Source organism: Centrocercus urophasianus, unplaced genomic scaffold (genome assembly GCF_019232065.1).
Source record: "Centrocercus urophasianus isolate 14NV4802_14NV808 unplaced genomic scaffold, USGS_Curo_1.0 seq_1029, whole genome shotgun sequence".
In the NCBI taxonomy this organism is placed as follows: Eukaryota; Metazoa; Chordata; class Aves; order Galliformes; family Phasianidae; genus Centrocercus; species Centrocercus urophasianus.
This window is the reverse complement of record NW_024884175.1, coordinates 1-7,388: the sequence shown is the minus strand read 5'-3', so window position 1 is coordinate 7,388 and position 7,388 is coordinate 1. Positions and strand designations below refer to the sequence as shown.

The 7,388-nt window shown below is 55.0% G+C and overlaps 1 long non-coding RNA gene across 1 annotated transcript; it reads right to left on the bottom strand.

Annotated features, from left to right (window-relative positions):
• Nucleotides 1-3,140: 3,140 nt before the first annotated feature.
• On the bottom strand, nucleotides 3,141-7,382 carry LOC122167216. The gene is made up of 2 exons (XR_006170983.1): nucleotides 5,733-7,382; nucleotides 3,141-5,635 (listed from the first exon to the last, which is right to left on the bottom strand). It is a non-coding gene; the product is annotated as an uncharacterized LOC122167216 (long non-coding RNA).
• Nucleotides 7,383-7,388: the final 6 nt, after the last annotated feature.

Genomic DNA, 7,388 nt, shown 5'->3' with positions numbered 1-7,388 from the left:
GATCTGGGACAAGGACATGTGGTTAGACATACTGAATGCAGTCAAACACAGGACTGTACGTGTCTACCATGTTTCTGGTCATCAGCCCAGTGGCGTGGCCTACTTGCACCTTGGGGGAGATTGTTGGAGGTGGGAGGCTCAGCAGTCCCTCCAGTAACAGGTACATGGCCTACTGATGTTGTGGTCAACACTCCGATCTTTATTGCTAAAGGGACCCCCATCATGTGCCTGTGGCAGATCAGGACACCTCCTTTGGTGCCTGATATTGTTATGCACCGCAGACATCCGTCCAGAAGCTGTGGTACAGGTGGCCAGGACGTGCCCAGTTCCAGCCCAAGTGTTGACCAAGGATAGAAATACAGCCTGTATCTCGCCCTGGAGAGCAGACCTTCCCCTCCTGGTACCCCGAAACATCTGTATTTCTCCCCATGAGTCTTTGAGCCTTCAGGATCACTGGAAGGAATGCAATGCCATCAATGCTACTGTCAGATCTCATGCAGCACCCGGGGATGGTCTGCATGGCACTGATGGAGCATAGGATGGACCTGCAGCTCACGGCCACGTGCCTCCAGTGACACCGTCGAGCTCTGGCCCATAACAGAATATCACCGTTCGCTGGCCGTCACTCGTCTTGAGTCGTACCAGCACGCATCACGATGCATCGGATCTCTGCCATAGAAAAGCTCACCCTGCAGTCAACTCGACATTGGCTCACGCCGTGAAGGCAGTTCACCTGTGCTGCTGGGAGGGGTGGAGCCTCTCCAGGATCCCACTGAAGTGCTGACTGCCCCTGGGGAAGGATCTCTTGCTGGAGATTACTGTCATGTTGAATATTGCGAGCCTATGACATCAGTAAGCATTTTCCACTTGTTATCTTTCTGTTGTGATGATCTTACTTAGCGTAAAACTCTGTGCACCAATTGATTTTGCACCTCTGTGCACTTACTGATTGTACACAACATACGCCCTATATTTTACTACAGCCTATGCAAGCCCCCCATAACTCCCCTACAGCCTTTTACAACCTTGTATCTCCCTATGTCCCTCCTCCACAGACCTGCATTGTGCCTGTTTCTCCACATGACACTTACGGCTTTCCCAATGCTCCCTGTCTCCCCGTATCCCTGTCTATCCCACCTATTTGCCCCCTATGGACATTTATGGCAGCATATTTTCTTATATCCTCCCCCAGTCACCTATATCCCTCCCCATAGCTCTCCCCAGATCCCTGTAGCCCCATATCGCCCTGTATCGCTTCACAGCCATGTTATAACCCTGTATCTCACCAGTATTCCCCCATCTCCACTTTAGCCTCCTATAGTCCCTGTATTTGGGCCTGTATCTGGACCGTTTAGCCCCACGTGCTTCCATAGTCCACCTTATACCCCCACATAGACCCCCATAGCCCCTCCCAAACCCCCCCCAATGCTCCCTATAGGATTGGGGTGTGGGGGTACGGATATGGGATGAATATGGAATGGGAGATCAAAAAATGGAATATATATGGGATGGCTATGGGAAGAATGTGGGATGGATTGGGGATGAAATATGGATACGGAATGGGACTGGGATGGTAATGGGATGGGATGAGGATATGGAATAAGTATAAGTTTATGGAATGGACATGTGCGGTGGACATGGCCTCGGTGCCAGCGCTGCTCCTCTCTCCTCCCACAGGCTCATGAGCAGGTTATGGAGAACCACAGAGCTGCAGCCAGGAAATTGCTGATGAAGGTGAGTGGATGCAGCGGCACGGGCTGGTGTGGGTGTGCAGGCACAACAGTGCTGCCCGTGGGATGTGGGGCAGGAGAAGTCCCCCCGTGTGGGTCTGCAGCTGCAGCTCTGTGGGCGCCAGTTGCCCTGATGGAGGAGGCGGAAGGGGACGGCGGCACGGAGCTGCTGTCGGACGGAGCTCCATGGGAGCGCCGGTGCCCTGATGGCCGCTCCTCTTCTCCTTTCCTGCAGGAATCCCAGCAAGCACAGGGTGAAAGAGTGGCTGCCAGGAAATAGGAGCTGGAGCAGATAGGGTGAAGCAGGGGCGCGTCCTCAGAGCTCGGTGTCCTCACAGCTCTGGCTGTGAGGAGGACCTCAGTCCTGGTCCCTCGGGTCCATGGGTCCCAGCACAGCCATCCCACATGGTGCAGCCATTGTCTTGCTGTAGAAGCAGCTCATTGCCCAGCTGGAAAAGCAGCTGCAGACTGAGACCAAGGAGATCAAGGTAGTGTGGAGGGGTGAGGGGATCAGGGCTGCCCGCCCCCAGGCTGGGGACCTGGAGGAGGGCTGCAGCAGGCACGGGCACTCACACTTTTGTCTGCCAGGTGCTGCGCCAGGAGAAACAACGCCTGCAAGAGGAGCTGGAGGTGGAGAATGCCTGGTGAGTGGGACTGGGCCCTGCAGCCCATGCCTGCACCTAGGGCAACAATGGGGCTGCAGTGCTGCTGGGCTTTGGGCTCGGCTTCCATTTGGCACGTGGCGTGACGGAACAGCCCCATCCCAGCCCCCTGAGGTGGGCACACACTGCTGGGGAGCCCCTGCGGTGACAGAGGCCGGCACCCTCCAACCAAGCCTTGTGTCCTACGGGCAGCAGCATCAGATGGAGCTGGAGGCAGCCCACGTGCCTGGAGCTGTGCTGCTGGAGCTGGTGGAGGCACAGCTGGTAAGGGGCAGAGCCCACCGCATCCTCATCCCACCCACAAGGGTCTCCCTGGGGACGGGGGGCTGTGCCACTGCGCTGCCAGGCTCCCACTGTCCCGCATGAGCCCTGGCTGTGCAGCAGGGCCTGACCACCATACCTGCCCCGTGTTCACCTGCGGGAGAAGAAGGAGCAGGTGAGGAGATGAGGGCTCGCCTTCTGGATGCAGTGAGTGTCCCCTAATTGCCCCGTGCCCAGCCGCCAGCAGCCGGGCTCCCGGCAGGGGGCTGATGGCCTGGACCCCCACTGCCACCAGCAGGGCTCCCAGATGGCCCCTTCAGCACTGTGTGGGGCTGTGCTGCCGTGGGGCGATCAAGCAGTTAATGTCCCCATTAATTTCAATCCCGGGTCCCTGTTCGGGCACCACTTGCCACTGCTTCCAGGGCTGGTCCTGAGATTTGGTGAGTTTGCTAGTCCAGACGCGCGGGGAGTGATGACAAGATATGAGTGCATCAGGAAAACCCCGCTTTATTGTTAAAGTGAGACTATTCATAACCATATTAGTAAACTTGCCACAAGCTGATCAGTTAACAACCCCGTAACTACCCCTTACTCACAAAGGTGATGGGCTACACACGTTTTCATGCCTTAGGAACTATCTCTGTGGCACACCCGCGGTTACTTCCTTATCTCCAAACCAAGTTCCTCCGTGGTCGTTTACTTTGGGGCTCAAGGATACAGTGTCCTCGCAGGTGGCACGCTAGTATTTTTCCATCTGTACAGCTTGAGAGCCTCCCGCCCTGTCCTGCTCGTACAGCTGTTCGAGGGGCCCATGGCCCCCTTGGCTAGCAAGCCACCCATCGACAGCCGTGGGGTGGGGGTGCCTCATTCCCAGCCCCCTTTCTCTTTTGCCCCACAGGATGATCTGCCTCATCCTGGTCTGCCTCCAGCTGCTCCTCATTGTTGTGCTGGCCTCTGCAGTGCTGTACGCCCAGCACTTCGACCAGGAGCTCTTCTATCGGCTCCTGCCTCAAGTGCTGCCCCGGGCAATGTACGCTTCCCTGGCGTACTTTGCGAGCAGCACCCTGCGTGTGGTTTGTGATGGGCTGCTGCCCATCTGACCGCTGTGCTCGGTAGCCCCTCCCAGCTCGGGGCTGCGCGGTGGGGTGCGGGGAAAGGGCTCTGTCCCCATGGAAGGGGCTTCTCCTCTGCTCCTGCCCCCCCGGGGCGCACAGGCACAGCTGTGGGGCAGTGCTGGCAGGCGGCTGAGTGCCACCGCTTTGGACTTCTCAGTGAGTTTCTACTGTTGTCGTGAGTCGTTGTCAGTCGTTGTCCGATGACGACCCATCACACTAGAGATCCGTACCTGACACCAGGACGCGGCTGGATCTACGAGCGCTTTGCTGTCTGTCCCTCTTTCTCCATTTTCTGCCTTTTCTCTTTGTCATCTGTTATTCTTTGACTCTTTGTCACAGCCATTGCCTACAGTTGTTACATCTAACATTATTCCTTGCAATCAGCCCACTGGCCAATGTTACCTCCAATAGCTTGTTGCTGGCTGTTAAGAAAGCTCTCAATAAATGGACATCTATTATTCCTCTGAGTTTGGATGACTCCATTGCAGTAGCGGTCCTTTGCTGACCAGGGGAGGCACGACTCAGGAGATGGAAAGAGAGTCAGCCCTTCAAAATGCGCCGAGTGGGACGAGACGTAGACGGGAAGAGAAATGGGATGAGCAGAGTCCCTCTGCACACACAGATGTCTGCTGTGTGTCTGCACAGATCTCTTCTGCCCAGTGGAGTTTGTCCATGAAGGCTGGAGCAAAAAAAAAGTGTCTCTGCTGGAGAGCTCTGGAGAGGCATAGAGATGGAAGACAGGAGAAATGAAAACTAAAAGCAGAAGCCCAAGGTCAAATGGTGCCAAACAGCATAACCCCAAGAACAAGAGGCTGAACCCCTTTAGCAAAAGCCTGAAGCCAAGGCCCAAAGATGTAACCCTTTTAACAAAAAGTTGCACCCCAATGCCAAATGCTGCACCCCTTTCACAAAATCCTAATGCAGGACTGGTGGCTGTGGCTTTAGACCCCTGCCAACATTTATGGGCGGAGCAGCTTCAGGGAAGGGAAGATGGCAGTGTGCAACAGATGTGAAGTGCAAAGGGTGAAAAAAAAGCTCTTCTTTGGTGCTCTGCTCTCTGACCTGGAAGTCTGGGATGGGGAGCAGAATAAACCCCCTCAATTCAGGAGGAAACAGAGTCCTGTGTTCCACCTGGACTGCCACAAGTCCATGGGGGCAGATGAGATTAATCCAAGAGTACTGGGGGAGCTGGTGGAGGTGAAAAGCCAAGCTGCTTTCCATCATCTGTCAGCCCTCCTGGTCAACTGGAGATGCACTTTGGCCACAACAACCCCAGGCACCGCTATGGGCGTGGGGCAGAGCAGCTGGAAGTCAGTGTAGAGGAAACGGACCTGGGGTTGTCGGTTGATACTCAGCTGAACACGAGCCAGCAGGGTGCCCAGTGGCCAAGAGGACCAATGGTATCCTGGCCTGCATCAGAAATGGTGCTGCCAGCAGATCAGGAAGTGATTGTTCCTCTGGTGAGGCTGCAGCTCCAGTGCTGTGTTCAGCTCTGGGTCCCTTGCTGCAAGAAGGGTCCTGGGGAGACCTCACTGCGCTCTAACTCCTGAGGGAGGCTGTGGTGAGTTGGGGGTTGGTCTCTACTCTCAACTAACAGTGAGAGGACGAGAGGGAACGGCCTCAAGTTGCACCAGGGGAGATTCAGCACCATCCTCTGTGTCCTCATGGGAGAAGAGCAGCGTGCGGCTGCTGCCCTCCTGAAACACAGCCTCATCCACAGGCTCTCCGTCGATCTCTTTAGAAAGAAGGTAGCAGAGTGGGACAGTAAATATCTGCTCTTACCAGGAAGACGTTATCTTCAGAGGGCACTACTTCTCAGAAGACATCAATGTTTTCCACATACGTAGAATGTTGGTTTCCAAGCCCTCTGGTGAACAGACAGAAATATGCCCACCAGATACTGCATTCTCCATCGTGACTGTCTGTAGAATGTGAGAAGACCTCTGCAAATATCTTTGTCTTACCAACTTCCCTCTCTGTCTCACAGGACCTGAACAGGATGTACCAGGACACGTTTCAGATGAACCAGCTACTGAACTCTATTTGGTGCAGTCCATCCAGACAGACCACCCTGCCCACCCCTGGGATACCAGCGGGGCTCCGGCATGGGAAGCAGCTGCAGGTTTGGCATGGCTCTCTCTGGAGGCACTTCTGCAAGCAAAGAACCATGAAAGCTTTCCATCATCTGTGTCACGCGTAACGGCACAGTGCCATCTGAGGAGCAGATGGTACCAGAGGATGGTGCAGGGACAGGGCACGCACGTGCAGCTCTGTGCTCTCACTCCTGCAGGCGTGCCTGGCTGACATTAGGGCTGTGAGCTGGCAGCTCACAAAGGAAGTAAAAAGCCATGACATACTCATACCATCTGCTAGAGCTTCCATCCGGGGAGCCAGCTGGGATTCTGCATCCCATTCATCTCCACTCACATCTGTAAACAAACAGGACAGAGCAGCTCATATCAAACACGTCCATATCCACATCCAGATGGAAACAAGGAGGGATCGCTCCACAGCACTCTTCTCTCCCTTCCACACAGCAGCATCTCAGCCATACATGCCAGGTGCCTGCAGTGGCACTGTGCTGATACACAACAATCCATGTGTGGAACTGTCTGGAGACGGGGAGGGGAAGAGAACTGAAAGGGGACAAAGAGGGGAGGAAAATAGAACGGTAGGGGGAGCCCCAAAGGCTCTGTCCTGGCAGTGTTCCTGAGGTTCCACCTCAGGAACAAAAGCTGCGTCTGACCAGAACACTGGATAGAAAGGACCAGTGTAGTCATCTAGAATCACAATCAGATAAGAGAAGTTCCCATTAAATCTGTGATCTCTTTTTCCATCAAAGACCAGAGCTGGGTCAGGTAATGAGATGGGATAAACATCCAGGTTGTCAGTTCCACAGCTACAGTGGAACAGGGAGACCCACCGGCTGGCCACAGGCAGGTTGCAAAACACTCTGCAGGCCACGTGCAGTACCATCATGGACCGCACAGACCAACATTTGGGCACTCAGGCCTTACTTACCACTGCAGATCAGTGGTGGACACAAAGGGAGGTGACACTAAAGCATGAGAGGAAAATATGTAGCCAGAACTTTGCTCTCCTGAAGTTCAGAGTCCTGGTCCACTTTTTGCCAGATCTGCATTCTTCAAGATCACAAACTCCATCAAGGCATTCATTACAGCCCAGGCTGCCTCCAGTCTTAACCTCTCTAACGCTCTCCTCTGCACTGGTGAGCACCAAGTCCAGTAAGGCTTCACACCAGGTCGGTCCATCTGTTACTGGACCAGCAGGTCGGCTTTGGCAGACCCCAGCAATCTCCTCTACTGTCTGCCCCCTGCTGTGCTGCTCTCCTAGCAGGTATCCAGGCAGTTGAAATCCCCCATCAGGACAAGAGCCTGCGAGCGTGACACCTCTTGCAGCTGAAGCAAGAAGGGCTCGTCAACAGCTTCCTCCTGATCGGGTGGGCTGCAGCAGACTCCGACCACCGGGTGCTCTTTGCTGGGCCGGTCCTTGATTTTTACCCACAGCTCTTGACCCAATCACAGCCATTCCTCAGACACAGCTCCTCGCAGTCCATCCGCTCCTAGCACAGGGCAGCTCCCTTGCCATAGCTGCCTCCC